General features: G+C 47.1%; 1 protein-coding gene across 7 annotated transcripts in view; it reads left to right on the top strand.

Moving 5' to 3' along the window:
* The window catches only part of TNC (tenascin C), a 230,083-nt gene that overhangs the window by 56,017 nt on the left and 155,530 nt on the right, over positions 1-18,536 (top strand). Inside the window, exon 1 of one of the 7 annotated variants that reach the window (XM_039506476.1) lies at positions 17,246-17,286. The exons of the other annotated variants lie outside the window; for them this stretch is intronic. The gene's annotated coding sequence lies outside the window, so the exon portion shown is untranslated. Of the gene's footprint in view, positions 1-17,245; positions 17,287-18,536 lie in introns of those variants that run through there. 7 annotated transcript variants of the gene reach the window in all.

The raw sequence follows: 18,536 nt of genomic DNA, 5'->3' as shown, positions 1-18,536 counted from the left end.
CATTGGAGCTACAGTCATACAGTTGCGCTGCTGTAAACACTCTATTCTAATGTAACCACCCTAAACTCTCGCCCGTCGGCTTAACTACTTCAGCCCTGCAAGTGAAGTTGCTGTGTTGACGGGAGAAGCTAAGTCCAGACTGGCGCTTAGGTTGGTGTGACTTATGTCACTCGGGGGTGGCTTTTTCACACCCCTGAGCAACATACGTTATATCACAATAAGTGCTAGTGTAGACATAACCTAAAAGACCATGAGACCTTCAGATGAAAGGTGGTGCTATATGCAAATAAATGTCCATTATTGTTATGATTCTAAAACAATGCCCCTGTTAAGTAGCGAAAACATATGGCGGGAATTCTTCCTTCCATGTCTTCATGGAAGACTTAGCTGTATCTTGTTTTGCATGTCCTCAGTTCAGGAGGTATTTCCTCTAAACAAAAACACACTAAAGATGCCTCATGCATTTGAAATGAACCAGGGAATTTTTCCCCTTTCACCAGGAGTGGAGGATGGCCTGTGATAAATTTGTTGCTCTAATAACTTAGACATGAAGACTGTATGGGAATGTGATGCAACAGTGAGAGTAGAGAATGTTTTCTGATGGGAATTTTAGAAACCTACCATAGGTCCCTAGGGGAAAAGAAACAAAAGGAGAATCATAGTCAGTGTGGCTTATTACATGTCATTGTGTTTATGCTCATTAAATGGGAGAAGAGTTAGCTTATGGAATGACTTTCATCCTGGATCAAACTGAAAACTGGGGGCCTGAAACATTACTGGGGCTAGAGTTACAAAAGAGCTCAAATTCCATTAATTAATATAATTTCACCTAGCTCTTGGATAGCATTTTTCATCTGTAGCACTCAAAGCACTTTACCAAGGATGTCAGTATCATTATCCTCATTTTACAGATAGGGAAACTGAGGCATAGAGATGAAGTGATTTGCCCAAGGACAATCAGCAGGCCAGTGATGAGCTGCGAATACAAGTTAAGTGGATCCTTCCACTTCTAGCCAGAGCCACAGAAGAACATAGAAATGGGAAAAAATGAGAGGCAAATGCTAACCTAACTTTTCCAAAAACGATCAGATTCTAGCTTTGGGTGAAGTTTTCTTGTATCCAGAGTGGCTCTCCCATCTCCGAGAACTGTCACCCTCCAGAACTGCAGGAGATTGAGTCTGGGATTGTTATGCCTCTTTCCATTATGTGAACTGTCAAGGTTTAACCCTACTGGACTTGCTTCAATTGCACATGATCCATTTGTCACTGAGTGTTGGTTGCCGCTGCACCATGGGTTCTAGAATGCCTTTTGGTGCAATCTGCTGTCATTGCCCGACGGGAAGGGCCGAATCTGGGGGGAATAAAGTCCTTTTATGCAACACATGGATTATCTCAATTCGAAGACCTAATAACGAAGCGGAGGAAACAGCTTTGGCTATTTTCAGGATATAAATATCTTCTTTCCAGTCATCACGAGTTTAAACTGACATTCATTCCTGTAAAAGTCTCACAGCATCTAGTAAAACTGGAGATGCCTGCTGCTTATTTCCTGCCTTGCTCCAAGTAGGCATGAGAGCAAGTGACTGGATAAAGCCCTGAAGCTTTGCCTGAGACAGCGGCAGAGCACAGAAGCTTGGGGAGATCCTTGGGGCGAGGATCCCATGGTTATATGGGGCTCAGATAGAATGAACACAGGGTAGCAGGCTGCGTTGCAAGGCATAGCCAGTTACTGCTGGCCGACAAAGCCTGGGCCATCTTGGTGAGGAGGAAGAGGAAGGATTCAAGAGTGGAAGGAAAGCAGGAGTCCATCCTGTGGATGGGGCTGACTGGAAAGAAGAGTTTGGCCACAGCCAGGGAGGGAAATGGGGTGCTCATGATAGTGCTCTGCTGCTTCCAGTTTGGGGAGGACACATTTTTATATGGAGATGGAGCTACCTGCATTCAGGTTCCACCTCCAGAACCTTGAGAAAGGGGGATATTTGGCAGAAAGATGCTTCCAAATGGGAGCCGATGGAAGAAGACACTTGGGTAGGAAAACAGAAATAAATGTGCAGAGGCCTTCAGTCTCATACTGAGCAGGGGTGGCTCCAGCTTTTTTGCCACCCCAAGCACGGCAGTCAGGCCGCCTTCGGCGACATGCCTGCGGGAGGTCCCCGGTCCCACGGAGTCGGCGGCTTGCCTGCGGGAGGTCTGCCAGTCCCACAGCTTTGGCGTATCCGCCGCCAAATTGCTGCCGAATCCATGGGACCAGCGGACCTCCCGCAGGCAAGCCACCGAAGGCTGCCTGACTGCCGCCCTTGCAGGGACCGGCAGGGTGCCCCCAGTGGCTTGCCGCCCCAGGCACGCGCTTGGAGCGCTGGTGCCTGGAGTCGCCACTGATACTGAGGCAATGTTTCATTAGGGTACCTGCTTACTGGGTGGGGAGTCATCTGAGAGGAGTGATTGTCATCTCTGCAAAATAAGGGAATGACAAAATACAGGGAGAGGAGAGAAGGGATGAAGAATAATCAGAAACTTCTGTTTCTTTGCTGAGGTCCCCTCAAGACCAGCTTTTCAGGCTGGGGCCGTTGAAGTCAATGGAGCAATACCAGCTGAAGATCTGGCTTTGGGGACATTCTTCCACTGAGGTTACTCTTACATTCATAGGTCCGAAGTGGACTAAAAGTTTGCATGACATGATAAAATATAAACAGCAAGAGAACTGGCGTTGTCCAGCTGTGAGAGCAGGGGGCTGGGAGTCAGGGCTCTTGGGTTGTCTTGCTGAATCTGCTACTAACCAGAGCTGTGCAAAATTCACTAATTTCACATTCTATCGGGATGGTCTTTTGGAAGGAGGTGCTGAAGAATAGAAAAGGGTCCTAGCTGGCTGCTGGCACATACTGGGTGCCCTTTATAGAAAACTGTAGGATTTAATAAGGATGGAAAGAATAGGATCTTACAGAAATTTATTTAAAAAAACTATGGAATTTAAGAGTGAGGTTCTTTCTTTAGCTTTTTTTTTTTTTTTAAAAAAATTATAGAATTCTAGAGCACGGATATAGTTCTTTGTTATATGGTACAGGATGTTTTAAAAAAAAAATAGGAAGGTTCTTATATTCTACTATATCCTGTAGGATTTGTTCCAGATTCATTGATTTGGGGGTCTGAAAACAATGGAAATATACCAGTCTAAAAACTGGTGTTATGAACTGGAGAATCAGGCCTTCAAAGCTTGGTTCAGGTGGGGTTTTATGCCTAAGAAAACCTCCTGTGTCATTTCCCTGCAAAAAGCCTCACCATGACAGAGCCAGCTGCTTGGGGAAAACAAAATAGAGCAGATTCATCCCTGGTGCATCTCCAATGTGTGTCAACAGCAGAAGATGGAGGGGCTGCCCAGGGCATAAGGTTATCCACCCCATTCCCAACCAGTCTGCACTGATAAATGGAATGCAAACAATCTGCACTCCTTAGAGAATATGTTATCTTGCCTTGAAATGTGGGATTTAAATTCATCTCCCCCAGCCCTGACAAAAGACCTTAATTTAACCCGACGGCATGCATGTCTATTGCCAAGGTCTAAGGGGAAATCTATGCTTGGGTTGTTTCTTATTCTCCTCCAACCCACAGACCTCTGCAATTCTCCCCTTCCCCCCATGCCTGGTACTGCCAGTCCCAGGAAGAATAGAAATCTAGCGACCGCTATAAAGAACGTACTGTGTAAAGCCCCCTCTGCCAATGCCTGATTGCAGACTGCCAGAGAAGGGCAGACCCTAACTGATGCTGTCTCCTCTTGAGTGGGGCTTTTCTTTTCTTTGTATATTTTAACATTTTCTTCTGTTGACCACCCCTAAAAATGCAGGTCTGTGTGTGTCCAACCCCCATTCATGCCTCTTCCTCTGGGGAATATATTTCCTCCATCTCCCCACTACCCCAGCTCCTGTCTGACATTCTATACCCGGTCTTTGCCCGCTGAACATTTTGGGAAAAGAAAGAGAGAGAGAGAAAGAGCGAGTGTGTGTTTGTGTGTGTGTGTGCCATTTTCCTCCTCCTCCAAGTGAGAGCTCAGTGAGAAGATGTATATTCCAGCTGTTTGAATTAGGTGTATGAGACCGTTTTCAACCAACCCAGAAGCTATTAAATCACTCCGTGAATCATTTGGGTTCTTGTCGAAAACTGATTTTGTATTGAAGAAAGAATGAAAGAAAGGAAGGGAGCTGAAGAGAGTCAGACAAATCGAGCAAACCCTCCCTCCAGTATGATTTATCCTTTGTCTACACTGGCAGGTGAAAGACAAAACTTTTGTCATTCAGAGGTGTTACACACACACAAGTTTTGTCGACCATAAGTGCCGGAGTGAACGGCACTTTGGCGGGGAGTGCTCTCCTGCCGACAAAGCTACCGCCTCTTGTTGGGGGTGGAATTTTTTGTCGGTGGCAGAGCTCTCTCCTAACAACAAACAGTGGCTACACTGTGGCCTTTAGCGCCATGGCCGTAGCAGCACAGCCATGTTGCTAAAAGTTGCGTAGTGTAGACATAGCCTAAGGGTCAGAGCAGCACATTTGCTGAGCATTGCAGAGGTTACAGATTCCTTGCAAGGTCATTGGAACAGACTTGGGACTGTGTGTAAGGGTAGAGTATAGTGGGGGTGGGGGGGGGGAGGTAAGGGGACATCAGGCACTAGAAGGAGACAGGTTGTCATTTCCCCTTCTTACCCCAGAATAGCACTGGTTTTAGTTCGGGGATCTTCCTCTTTTCTGTACCCAGCTCCTATTTCATCAAAAGGAAACACCCCCCACCCTCCTTTCCCTGTGTAAAATCCCCTTCGACCATTTTTGTTCCTGTTTTAACACACTTCTCACATGCAGCCTGAGCACATTCAATGGGAGTTGGATCGGACCTGTACTAAGATCAGTGCTCTCAATGTGATGGAGAGGAATTATCCTGGTGGTGAGAGAAGACATTTCAAAGGGGCAGGAGGGGCCAGGAGAGTCTTAAACTGGGCTGTCTGGGTGCAAAGTACAAACAAAGCAATGTGTTTGTGTCTGTGTATGCATTACTGCAAGTAAAATTCACTATATTTGCTAGCCAGCACTCTCCTGATCATTAAGGGTTTGTGAATGACAACTCCCATAATGTCCTACTGAAAGATCTCCTCCTTTTGAGGAAGAAGTTGTCACATTCAGCATGACAGAGTGGTCAGAGGAAAGGAGCGAGAGTCAGGACTCCTGTCTTTCATTCCCAGATCAGAGTGTTTGAACTTCAGATCTGAATATAATAGCGTGTGCCTGTCTCTGATCCCAGCACTCAAGTATGTATCCTGTCTGAACCCAACCCAAACAGCAAAAAAAAAAAACTTCCAAAGGATGGCAATCTGGAACAAGATTCTGGGCATCTGGCCTGCTAACGTCGTTCAGCTCTCCCTAGCACAGCATAACATAACTGTGGCTGTGCACACATAGCTGAAAATGTGGCACAATATGGAATTACAGAGCTGTTGAGACAGACACAAACAAACAGGTTTCCACACCGCTTGAGTACCGGCTTTCTCTCTACATTTACCAGGGTTACACCCTCTATACAGCACAGAGATGTCTAGTGGTGAATAAGATGCTGCAATTAAAATATCATTAAATAATCTGGCTATTCAGAGCCTCTTGGGGAGTTAGGCTCCGATCCTCAAAGATATTTTGAAATCACTGGAAGTTAGGAGCCAAAATACCTTTCAGGATCTGATTCTTAGAATCTGTCCTGAGCAGGACCATACTTGGAGCTGCTGACTTTCTGACCGAACAAAACCAAACAGCCTTGCCCCACCCCTTCTCCAAGGCCCCACTCCGCTCACTCCATTCCCCCTTCCTCCCTCGCTCGCTTTCCCCCATTTTCACAGGGCTGGGGAGGGTCCCTTTTCAATTGTGTTCGGTTGAAAACTGGACACCTGGCAACCCTACGAGCGGTTAGACCTCGAGCTGCTACAGACAGTTTTAGCGGGAAGAACTTTCCTCTTGGTGTTTGTCAGACTGCATTTTCCAAACTTGCTGATTCAACATTCAAGAACAGAACTGACTTTCTGTTTTGGCTATCCCAGTGCAGAGGGAAAGCCCCTCCTTCCCTGTCCCCATGGTGATCAAAATGTTTGTACAAAGCAGATTTCCACCAGGCTCGTTGTGAAATCAACCATAAGAGCATGTTTCCCATATGATCCAATTGCTTTCTACGACCAGCCTCCAACCAGGATGGAAATGCAATCTGAACAGGCTGGAAATTAACAAGTTACGAAGGACATGATTGAAACAACCTGCTTGGAGCCAGCTCTGAGACACTGAAATGTCAGCTTCCATGTTTTCTCTGAATCAGGCTTGTGCCTATCGAAAAAGAAATCGCTGAAGAATTAGGGCAGTAATTTTAATTCCCAGAAAATCCTAAAGAAAACAAGGGTATTAAAAACAATCGTCCTACAATGTGTCTCCCATGTGTCTGCCTTACAGCAGTTTCTTGTGGCCACCATCTCAGGATCGACACACAATGGCTAAATGCTCAGTTCATCCTTTGATGATCCTGTCCGCCCCCAAACTCAGCCCAGGCTGAGCCAAACTAAAGTACAGAGCCATTTTTAAAAACTCCAGCTGTATGGTTATGCCAACCGTGCCTGACTCCGCCGTCTCAAAAAGCCAGAAGTCCTTGAACCACACCCTTGAGCAGAGCACTTGCTCTCTGGCATGTGGGGCTGACGCAATGCTATCTACTTACAACACAACTCGTGGAAATAGTGTGCCAACCACAGGGGAGTTAGAATGTTCCTCAATTAGGTTAATGAAAGCGTTGTGAGAAGGGGTAGTTCCTGACTGTGAATTCTACTGCACTGGCTTTGGTAGATAATGGTTTAGGTCTTGTCTACACACAAACTTGCACCAGTTTAGTTAAACTGGTTTTGTTCAACTGCTCTAGTTAAATTCCCATGTGGCTAGGAAGGATGAGGGGCTGATCTGTAATAATACTGTATGTGACGGGGTTGTTTAGATTCCTGCTGTGGCTGCACTGGATTATTTGAAATGTTTAGTGAATGCGTGTGTTGGTTTAGTTTAATAGCAGGGCTGTTAAGAAACTAGCAGGAGGGCAACACAACGACTCTAGATTTCTAGACAACCAGCCTCCTAATAACCACCGAGAGAGGGACTAAAAGACCATGCCTGAGCCTGAGCTATTAGCTGGGGAAATGCTACTTCCAGGCTCCAGCCAAAGTGACAAGACTTGTTTTGCTGAGGCTGCGATCCCAAAGATCAAAAGGACACTAACAGTTAATAAGCTGCTCTCTAGAGAGACGGGGAGGCAGCTGTCAGGTGGTGGTTCATGGAGAACATCCTGACACAAAGGCAAACTGGGTTGGAGGATCTGGAGAAGCAAAACCGGCCCGGGCCGCCCGTCCCACATCCACAGGGCGATAGGGCTTAGAGTAGAACAGACATGCACATAGGCCTGTTGTAGTGCTGCATTCTGTCTCTTATGCTCAGTTCCTGCTGTTAAGATTAAACGATACTTTGGTTTGAGAAAGCTGCCTGGTCACCTGTATTACCCACCAGTCACAAACTCCTGGAGGGAAGACTGGCGGTGGCTGCCCAGTCCAGGCAGGCCTGCTGAATAGTCGCAGTTGATACACAGAGGGCTGAAGCCCAGGGCCCAGTCTCAGAGTAGGAGAATCGCAGGATTTCAGGAGACGGGAAAGCCTGACTCCTGAGGAGGTGCATTCAGAGACCAGACAGAGGAGAGAGAGGCAGCTAGAACTATAACCGTGACAGTGGCTTTTCAGCCATGGTCTGTGCTGGAGGGGTGTGGTAGCCAGAATCCCTCCTGGAGGACTCAGTTCTACCTGCTGTGTTCCGGCAGGCTGGGAAGGGAAGGCACGGAGGTTGCTCCCGAAATGATATTCTTAAGGTAGCAACACAGTGAGCTGCAGCCCAGCCACCAACTCAGCCTTTCCTTTAATGATTAAAATATATAGGAGGAATTAAAAATAGAAGAAGAAAAGCCCGTGCTGTGGAGTACATGAGCCAGAGAGCTAGGGCTCTGAGCTTGCTCCTAGTGAAGTTGAAAGCTCCCATTGACTTCAGTGGCACTAGATTAAGCCGTACAATTGGAAGAGTGGAGAGGCAGAGGCAAAGCAAGGGGGCATCAGTTTCCATTCCAAGAATAGCAGTGCACAAGAAGTTAGTTCCTTCTCCAGGTGGGTGGAGACGAGAGCCTTTGTCTTAGTCGCGGTCCAGACTGGGGGGATGGGGAGCTGTGGATGCATTTCCCTGTCATACCTGATTCATTAGCCCACTGGGCCCTTACCTTTAATTCCATCCCTTTCCTTGATCCTCACCCACCTTAATTATCTAGGTACTTATCTGGTCCTCATCATCATAGTATCTGAGCCTCACATACACATTCATGAATGAATGAACACTACTCCCTATAAACCTGGGAAGCATTATTATACCCATTTCACAGATAGGAAACTGAGCACTGGGAGATCAAGTTGTCCAAGGTCACGCAGGGAGTCCATACTACCTCTGGGAACTAATCCAGATCTGCTTAACCTCAGTCTAGCACCTTGGCCACAAGATCATTCTTCCTTCCACCCATTAGCTTCTCAGAAAAATGAAGTGGGTTTTAGCCCACGAAAGCTTATGCCCAAATAAATTTGTTAGTCTCTAAGATGTCACAAGGACTCCTCACTGTTTTTGCTGATACAGACTAACACAGCTACCACTCTGAATCCTAGCTTCTTAGAGCTGATAAGGGAAGCACGGGGATCTCAGTGTATATCTATACAACCTGCCGGATTGGCGGGCAGCGATTGATCCATTGGGGGTCGATTTATCACGTCTAGTGTAGATGCGATAAATCAACCCCCCCGAGCACTGTCCCGTCAACTCCTGTACTCGGCCGCTGCGAGAGGCGCAGGCGGAGTTGACGGGGAAGCGGCAGCAGTCAACTCACTGCAGTGAAGACACCGCGGAGAGTAGGTCTAAATACGTTGACTTCAGCTATCTTGTTCACGTAGCTGAAGTTGTGTAACTTAGATCGATCCCCCCTGCAGTGTAGACCAGGCCTCAGTGATTACTTTCTAATTACTATGGTTGCTTCATGGCATGAAACATGCTCCTGCTTAACCTCAAACACAATGGAAAACCAATCTTGAGAATCCTATTGTTTTTTTAAACAAAAGAAAAGCCATGGGGGCAGTTAAAGCACTCATTAAATTTAATGGGAGAGGGGTCAGCTCATTTCCTGTGAGAATACCAACATTCTGCCTTTTTTTTTCTTGAGTCACATAAATGTCAAAATCTCCACCTTTGAGCCCCAAGTTTTCCCAGAACCCTGTGGATGTGGAGGCACAATCTGAAACCAATCACCAGCAATGTGAGCCGTGCCCAGGGTGGGGAAACCAAGGTTCGCAAGGAGCCAGCAGTGAAGCTGAATACTGCTCGGCCTTCTCGAACGGTCTCTGGCTGGAAGCTTGGTTTGCTCCCTTTCTCCTGATTTCTCCATTGCAACGGCTTCCTCCAGCCTCATTCAGAAAGGAGCTCTCTGGCTTCTTGTATTGCCTTTGTGTAGGTGCTTGGCAGCAGTGGGCATAGCTTTGGTTTGCTAATGGGTTCAATGACCCCCCACACACTCCACACTCCAGCCTGGCAGAGAGATGTCAGAGCTGATAAATGAAGGATTCAAGCTTAGGGCCAGAGTGCAGTGGGTTTTGTGTTCTCAGCTCTGGGGATCCATAGGCAAGGCAGTCTCATGTCTAGGAGTGACCTGGGACTACAGCTGAGTGTAATCTGACTATTATTATTGATTATGACTATAGCACCGAGGATGCCTATTTATGGACCAGGATCCCTGTGTGCTAGGTGCTGTACAAACCCAAATCAGAAAGATTGTCCCTGTCCCCAGAGGGCTTCCAATGTAAGTCAGGAGGGTGCCTATGTTGGTTTTGTTTTCAAAGGCCTGTCTGTGCCCACCTTCTTTATTCAGAGGTGGATGCTGTGTGGTGAAGGACCAGGACTCTCACACCTGAACTTTCTTCATCACTCCCATAATGCACTGAAAACGGACACTGTGGAAATAGCGTCAAAGCTCCTGGGTTTAATGTCTCTTCATGACTTTTCTTTGTGTCCTTGGCCATGGGCTGGGGCACTTGGCAAAGCAAAATGAGAGGGGCTTTTACTGCCACTGCTTGCGCCATATACATTGTGGCCCCAACTGAAAGCCCATTAAGATGGGTGCAAATCCTTTCATAGACTTCACTGGGCTTTGAGCCAGGCTCTTTGGGGTTAAAGAGAAAATGAGAGAAGAGAGAGGAGGAAGAAGGATCCACAGCTGCCAGCAAATGTGACCTGCTGGGGATCCTTCATCGGTTCTCCTCTGTGCCCAATCTGCAGAGGGTCTGAGTCAGTCCCAGCCCTGGCCTCGGATCTTTAGCTGGAGCAGTTCATGCTTTCAGTTCTGGAGGTCCCTGGTGTTTCGGCCAAGATGGTGGCTGTGATGCACAGTGGCGGATTAGCCAATGGGCCCAGGAGGCCCGTGCTCAGGGGCATAGGCGCCGACTTCTGCTGGTGCTGCTGGGTGCTCGACCCCCCCGCACTGCCCCAGGCCCGGCCTGGCCACGCCCCTGGCCTGTCCCCATTCCAACCCCTTCCCCAAATCCCCGTCCCGTCCTCCTCCCCTGAGCACGCCGTGTTCCCGCTCCCTCCCAGAGCTTGTTATGCCGCGAAACGGCTGTTTTGCGGCAGCAAGTGCTGGGAGGTAGGCGGAGAAGCGGGAATGCGGTGCGCTCAGGGGAGAGACGGAGGCGAAGGTGAGGCGGAGCAGAGGGTGAGCTTGGCAGAGCACCCACTAATTTTTCCCAAATTATGTCCAGGGGTCCCAGCCAATTGGGGGGCCCTGGAAAAATGAGCACCCCGTCCCCAGCAGACAAGCAGCAGGGTGGGGCAGGGCAGTAGAAGTCTCTGCACTCTGAACCCTCTCCTCAGCAGCAGCGCTGAGCACGTGTGGCAAGCTCCATGCCCTGACCCCACTCTGCTCCCTGGCAGCAGTGCCAGGTGGGGGAAGCCCCCCATGCCCTGACACCGCTCCCCAGCAGAAGTGCTAGGCAGGGGGGGTGGGAGAAGCCCCAGTGCCCTGGCAGGGAGGTGGTGAGGACAGAGCTTCTCTGGTTTTAGGACTGCAGTGGGGGAGCAGAAAGGAGTAAATGGGGGGCCACAGTGTGGAGGTGGAATGGGGGGACCCTGGGTGGAACCGAGGTGGGGCCAAGAGGTGAAGGGACTGAATGGTGTAGGGCCATGGGTGGGGCCACAGGGGGAAGGTGTGGGGAGGCCCCCCCACTTGCTCTGGCCCAGTGCTCCACGAAACCTTAATCTGCCTCTGGTGACGCAGCGGAGTTGGCTGAACACAGAACCGACCCCCGATTATCCTGAAGAGGCAGAGATCCAAATGTGTCTGAATAACAAACGTCAGGACATGTATCTGTACAGGATCAAGGTATGGTCCCTGCTGCTCTGCAGCCTGTTCCTCTCACTGAGATGCTGTAGTTGAGAGGGAGTGACACCAGGATGGACAGTTTGATGAGAACTAAATTGCCTAATGTTTGAGACTAGTGTACAGCTGGGGATAAGAACAATTAACCTTGGTCCCAGTTGGTGAGACTCCTAAATGAAGGGTTTGTGTGTTTAATCCATGTGTGTGTTGTGGGAGGGAGGTTGGTTGGTTGGGTTTCTTTTTCCCTCAGAAACAATTTGTTTCTAACCTCAAAACTGCTTGGCACAAGGAAAGACTTTTCAAAGGACTCTGCAAATAGCAAATCCACATAAGCAGGATATTTTACAAAGAAAACCGAACGCCCCAAAGATCCACTTAGAAAATAAACAGCTGCCAGTGTCTTGACATCCACACCTGTAGAAGGGGAATGGGAACCCAGTCACCTCTAGAAAAGTTTAGAGGTATTAGTCTCCAGAGCAGAAAACAGAGGAAATATGAAAGCAAACTCTTGAACAATACTTTGTTAGAACATTCGTCTTTGTTAACATAAATAAACAATAAACCACACAGTTATTTCCAAGTAACCCTGGATTATGCGATCCCACCATGACAGCCGCAGCGGGACAATAACTCCCTTTATGAAATTATAAATAAAACCCACTGCAAATAGTAGGAGTAGAGCCACCAGTAATGAAAAAGCAGCATATAATTAAGGAGAGACTATGGTCAGTTGGTTAGAGCAGGGAGACTGGGAGCCAGGGCTCCTGGTACCAATCTCTGACTCTGCTACTGAGCCACTCTGTGGCCTTGGCCAAACTACTTAACCTCTCCATGCCTTGGTTCCCCCAAACTGGGATAAATGACACTGACCTACTTCACAAAGGGGAGGGTTGTCCGTCAATCTTCTTAGATGGGGCTCATTATCATCTGAGTGCTTCCCAACTGTTAATGGGTGTTAGCCCCACAATGCCCCTGAATAGAAGGGAGGTATAATTCCCATTTTAAAAATGTGCAACTGAAGCAGAGGATCAGTTAAGTTACTTGCCCAATGTCACACTAGTAGGAAGAAGAAGGAACAAATAAAGCCAGAGGAATAAGATGTACACCAGAAACAAGGGAGGCTGTGAGAACGTTTCTATTAAGGGCACGCTCTTTCGTCTGTTATATGTTTCTTAGGGTACCACAGTGACAGGCAATTTAGAACAAAGAAACAAAAAACACAACAATGGAATGTACAATAGGTAGAATCATAGAATATTCAGGTTGGAAGAGACCTCAGGAGGTCATGTAGTCCAACCCCCTGCTCAAAGCAGGACCAACACCAACTAAATCTGTAGACAGATGCTCTACATGAAAACAAATACATTTCTATTTTAATCTATGAACCATGGTGATTGTAGTAATAATAATATAATAAAGGATTTTGCCACATTATTGTTTTTTTAAAATAACTTTTTTCTGTTCTTTGCTTTCCACTGATTGCCTCCTGAAAGTTTGGTAGTGGGGGAACTCAATTCACCTAACTGATTTCCTCGCTTTCTATTTAGCAGATATTATTGGGGGGTTGTGGTTAGGCATTGAGGGAACTGAAAAAAATATGACTGTTTTTGTATTACAATAGCTTCTGCTTTCCGTATGTAGCAGTGGCAGAGAAAGAGAGACAGAAAAATCTTTCAGCTGAGGCCAACATTGCTCTAGGAAGGGAGTTTTTGTTAGTGTAGCAGATCCGCAGAGACAGCAAAGCGAGAAAACTAATATTGCTTTTTGTAGTACTCGGTGAACTTGGGAAAGCTGTTTTCTGTTTTTGTTTCTCCTTTATAAAGAGGTTTTTAGAATTAGTATTGTCCTGTCTCCTCGGCCCCCCTCAGATTATAACAAGTTTACGAGAGGGTGTAAAATTGATGGGGTGAGGTGGAATACATTGCACATTGTGAGTCTGAGTTGCTGTCTCTTACCCACGAAAGGTCATATTTCATTCTCCTGTTACATGGTGAAACTACGCTGAGAGGTAAATGGGAGTTATGCCCATGAAAAGGAGGGAAGAATTTGGAAAGAGATGCAGCAGGAAAAGCAGCTAATGGGAGGTTATAAAAAGGCATAAGGTAAAGCACCTCCTCCACTTTGTTACACCTCTTTGCACCTTCTTTGATCCCTTTTTCATATAAATTACATCGGTATAGACTTACTCAGGATTTCGCCATTGACTTCATGCCATCTCTGTGCCTGGTGGAGAGTCACACTACCTTGGTACTATTGATGGTGGACAAGAGTTAATGTGGCCCTTAGACTCTCTAATGTTCCCTTACTGATGTGTAACACACATTGCCTCCCATACAATTTCTGCATTTGCCTCACATTCCCCAGAAGGCTCCCTCTTCCAGAAGAGATTATTTAGCAAATCCCTGTGTCCCCCACCGCCACGGATGGGAGAGAGACTCTTCTGCCAGTCTTCACCTCAGTTTCATTTCCCCCTGTGGCAATAGCTTGTCCATTAGATGGTAACTGTCTAGGAACAGCAGCTGTCCAGCCAACACGTTGGGATTGCACAGGGTTGTGTGCAGGCTTTCACAGTAGGTTAAAAAGAAAAAAACCCAAGAACTCTGCAATTATAGTTTCTAACCAAATAAGCACTTTGGAGACCTTCTGGGATGTCTCACAGCGGGGTGGCTGACTCTGTTCATTTTTCCTCTAGATAAATAATGTCTCTGGTCCCTCTCTTCCACTTCCCACTCTCTGCTGCATCCATCCTTTACACCGGAGAGAGAGACACTTTCCTTTCATGGATGGCTTGCCATGACCTACATGGTCAAGAGTGAAACCCATGGCTGTGTGTGTGAAGCACAGCCACATTACGCAGTGTACCACAGCGAGTTCACTGACACGGGTAGGTCTCCAAACACATACCCAGTCCAGTCTTGGCAACCAGACCGAGATCTGAAGCATTTAAAATGACAGAGGTAAGGAACAAAACAAAACTCAACTTTATCCAATCGTACAGATGGGGAACTGAGGCACAGAGAAGCTCAGTGACTTGGCCGGGATGATACAGGAAGTCTGTGGCATAGCAGAGACTAAGCACTGGGCCATCCTTCCTCTCTGCCCAGCTCCCTTCCTGATCCCATTTCGTCCTACAGCCCAGCTTAGACTGGCTTTGGTGATGGAATCAATTTGCATGGAGGAATAGACAAAGTGGTATGTAGCTTCATGATTAACAGGGAAACCTATAGTCCACAGAAAATTAGCTTGTAATAGTCACATCATTACTTATACACTAGTTTTTCTGTTTAGATTCCTTCACTGTTAGCTAGAATGTATCATTAATAACACCCAGCTTTTTCATCAGTAGATCTCAAAGCATTTCACAAAGGAGGGCCCTATCAGTGTCCCCATTTTACAGATGGGAAAACTGAGGCACAGAGTGGGGAAGGTGACTTATTCAAGGTCACCCAGCAGAGCCAGGACTATAACCCATTCCTCCTGATTCACAGGCCAATGCTCAGTATACCAGGCCAAACTGTCTCCTTCAGTTCTTATAGAGTTCTGTGATTGTATTCGTTAGTTCCTTCAAGTACTTTTGCTCACATTTTGAAGAAAGATGCACCACAAGCTGCTTTGCCTGATGCTGCACCGAGAAAGAGCTTTTTTTCTTTGAATGTTTACATTCGTTTTCCTGTATCGAAATGCTCACATTATAAGAACATTGTTGGCAAGTTATTTGCTTATGGCATTTGCCTGCTATTGCTTTCAAAAACATACATTAAGTCAAGAAGTAAACATTTGTAACAAGATTAATACCCCTCATTTGTGAGGAGCCTTCTTGACTCTGGATGATTTGATGAGTTTATATTATGTACGATATTGGGCTTATGGTTTCCTGAATACTCTCCAAGAACATCAGGGCTCACGGTACATCTATCAGTGTACGCTAAGGGTGGAGTTTTCCAACGTGCACAGCACTGTGATAACTAGAACTGGTTCCGCATTTTCCAGTGCTTAAATTGAATTGGAAAATGCTGATTTGCTTAAATTGAATCATTTCATATCGGTTTTGTCATAAATTTTTGCAAGAAATTATTGATACATATTGGTTGGACTTCTCTGTTATATTTAATATCATTGTGATGGGGTTCTGGGCTGCAGTCCAGACCAGTAAAGGGCTGTTACCACTTGCCCTGAAACCCTGGATGCCTTGCAATGCTTTTCAGCTAGAGCTCCCTGTCTAGGATGCTCCCAGTCAGCCTACACGTCACACCCTGGGACTTGGTCTACATTGCAGAGTTAGGTCGACGTAAGGCAGTTTTATGTCGATCTAACTATGTCAGTGTCTACACTGCAGCCTTGCTCCCGCCAATGTCAGTGCCATGCTGCACCAACATAATAACCCCACCTTGACGAGAGGCGTAGGCCTTATGTCGGTGTAGCCAGTGCAACGCAGTGTCCCTGTAGACACTGTTGTTGGCTAAAATCCTTGTCAATTTCAGGGCTCCCTCCTGGAACTGTGAAATTGACAATAAAGGCGGATGGGTTCCCTGCTGTGAACTCTGCACCTGGCGCGCTGCTTGGACTGTCACCCTTGGGTGGGTGGAGGGCTCCAGGTAGAGCCTGGCTGTCCCCCAAGCTCCTGGCTACCCACTCCCCGCACACTGCTGCTGAAGCTCCCTTCTCCCCGCTGGGACCCCTGCTGCCCCACAGGCTCCTGGCTCCCAGTCAGGCTGCTGTCCCCACTCCCTGGTAGGAATCCCGCTTCTTCCCAGCTCCCCATTCCCAGCCAGGCTGCTGCCTGGGCTCCACGCTCTGAGCCCAGCTGCCAGGTGCTGACAGCCTGGGCTCCCAGCTCCCCACAGAGCACCCAGAGCTGTCCGAGTGGAGACAATAGTGGCATGACAAGAATGTCGATTTCACTGCTGGTGGGCTCTGTGCTGTGAAACTGAGCCTGGGTGAGGCTCACAGCTGGGCCTGTCACCCCCAGGGTGAATGGGGAGGGGGCTCCAGCTGTGAGCCCTGAGTGGCTGTCAGTGCCCCACAATACCCACTTCAGTCAGTCCAGGCGGTCCTGGTGAGGACACGGTCCACTGGCAGAAGGAGGTTAATGTGGACACCAGCAGCCACTTGAATGACTGTGGTGGCTGTAAGTCAACCTAATTTTGTAGTGTAGACAAGCCCTGAGTGTCTGTACACTAGGGAGCCCTGGTTCAGTAGCATGGAGCCCAGCAGCCTGGCTACAGCTCCACTCTCACTTCAACATGCAGACTGACCCCAACACACACTCCCAGCCCCGGATTTTCCCCAGAACCATGTGTTCTGCGATGTCCAGCCCTCTCCTAGATAGTTCAAAGAAATAATAAGGTAAGTTTCTCCTGCAAAGAGACAAAACCTACCTCACAGCTTATTAACTTAACTGAGAGTAAATACACCCTTGGCTTTAAAGACAGCACGGAGTTGGTTTATGGTAAAAATGAAATCAATTTATTAACAAAATATTGTGATGGGGCAAGGCCAGATGGCTATAGAAAAGTAGTGGGAGATAGATATGTTAGCCCCAGGTTAAACAAATCCCTGGGACCAGGATAAGTAAATGGCAGCTGCTCCAGGTCAATTAAGACACCTGGGGCCAATTAAGATCTTTCCAGAAGGCAGTGGAGATTGCTAGGTTGATGGGGACACCTGAAGCCAGTCAGGGGCTGGCTGAAACTAGATAAAAGCCTCCCAATTAGTCAGGTGGGTGCATATGCCAGGAGCTGTGAGAAGTTCAGCTGCACACACCAGATCAGGCACAAGGAAGGAGGCCCTGAGGTAAGGGTGAAGTGGGGCCTGCTGTGGGGAAGTAGCCCAGGGAATTGTAAGTTTCCTGTTCCTAGAAGATCAGCTACCACAGCTGATACTATTAGGGTCCCTGGGCTGGAGCCTGGAGGGTGGGCCTGGGCTCCCCCCTTTTGCCCCCCTGATTAATCACTAAGACTGGGAGACAGACTGTGTGACGGAGGACAGCTTCTCCTCATCTCCCTTGCTGGCATGTGATGAAAATGACTCAGTAGATTGTGACTCTAGTCTCTCTCTCGAGAGAAGGGTTAAGTGGAGGGTCACAGTGAGCCTCTGAGGCTAACTAAATCAGTCAAAAAATGCAGGACCCACAGAGACAAAGGCAGAACTTCGTCACAATAGACATAAGATTAAGTGAGTTCTAGTATAAGGCAGTGGTTCTCAACTGGGATACCCATACCCTTGGGGGTCTTCCAGGGGGTACATCAACTCCTCTAGATATTTGCCTAGCTTTACAACAGGCTACATAAAAAGCACTAGCAAAGTCAGTCCAAACTAAAATTTCAGAAGACAAGGACTTGTTTATACTACTCTATATGCTATACACTGAAATGGATATTTATATTCCAATGACAGGTTTCAGAGTAGCAGCCGTGTTAGTCTGTATCCGCAAAAGGAACAGGAGTACTTGTGGCACCTTAGAGACTAACAAATTTATTTCAACATAAGCTTTCGTGGGCTACAGCTCACTTCTTTGGATGCATAGAATGGAACACACAGACAGAAGATATTTATACATACAGAGAACATATTCCAATGTATTTCTTTTATAAGTATATAGCAAAAATGAAAGTAAGCAACTTTTCAGTAGTAATATGCTGTGACACTGTTGCATTTTTATGTCTGATTTTGTAAGCAAGTAGTTTTTAAGTGAGGTGTAACTTCGAGGTACTCAAGACAAATCACACTCCTGAAAGGTGGACAGTAGTCTGGAAGTAGCATGGTATACAGAATGAAGATAGAAAATGTTACAAGTAAAATGCAACAAAACATGCTGCTAAAAGGCTAGAACTTTATCTAGCAAGGTACAATCTTTGTGTAAGAAGGTTGCTCACTTTCCCTCTCCCTCTGGGTTGAAGGATCCATCTCTTTCTGCTCACAAGAGCTCTGGCTTCTTAGTAATCAGTGCCAAAGATGGCTTCTCTCCTTGCTTATATCTTCCAAAGCTCAATTAACTTCTTTCAAGAGGCAGGATGACCTCAAGCTGCTCTGCCATCCGGTGA

This window comes from Mauremys reevesii, linkage group 19, assembly GCF_016161935.1.
Source record: "Mauremys reevesii isolate NIE-2019 linkage group 19, ASM1616193v1, whole genome shotgun sequence".
In the NCBI taxonomy this organism is placed as follows: domain Eukaryota; kingdom Metazoa; phylum Chordata; order Testudines; family Geoemydidae; genus Mauremys; species Mauremys reevesii.
This window is presented reverse-complemented; position numbering and strand designations above follow the sequence as displayed.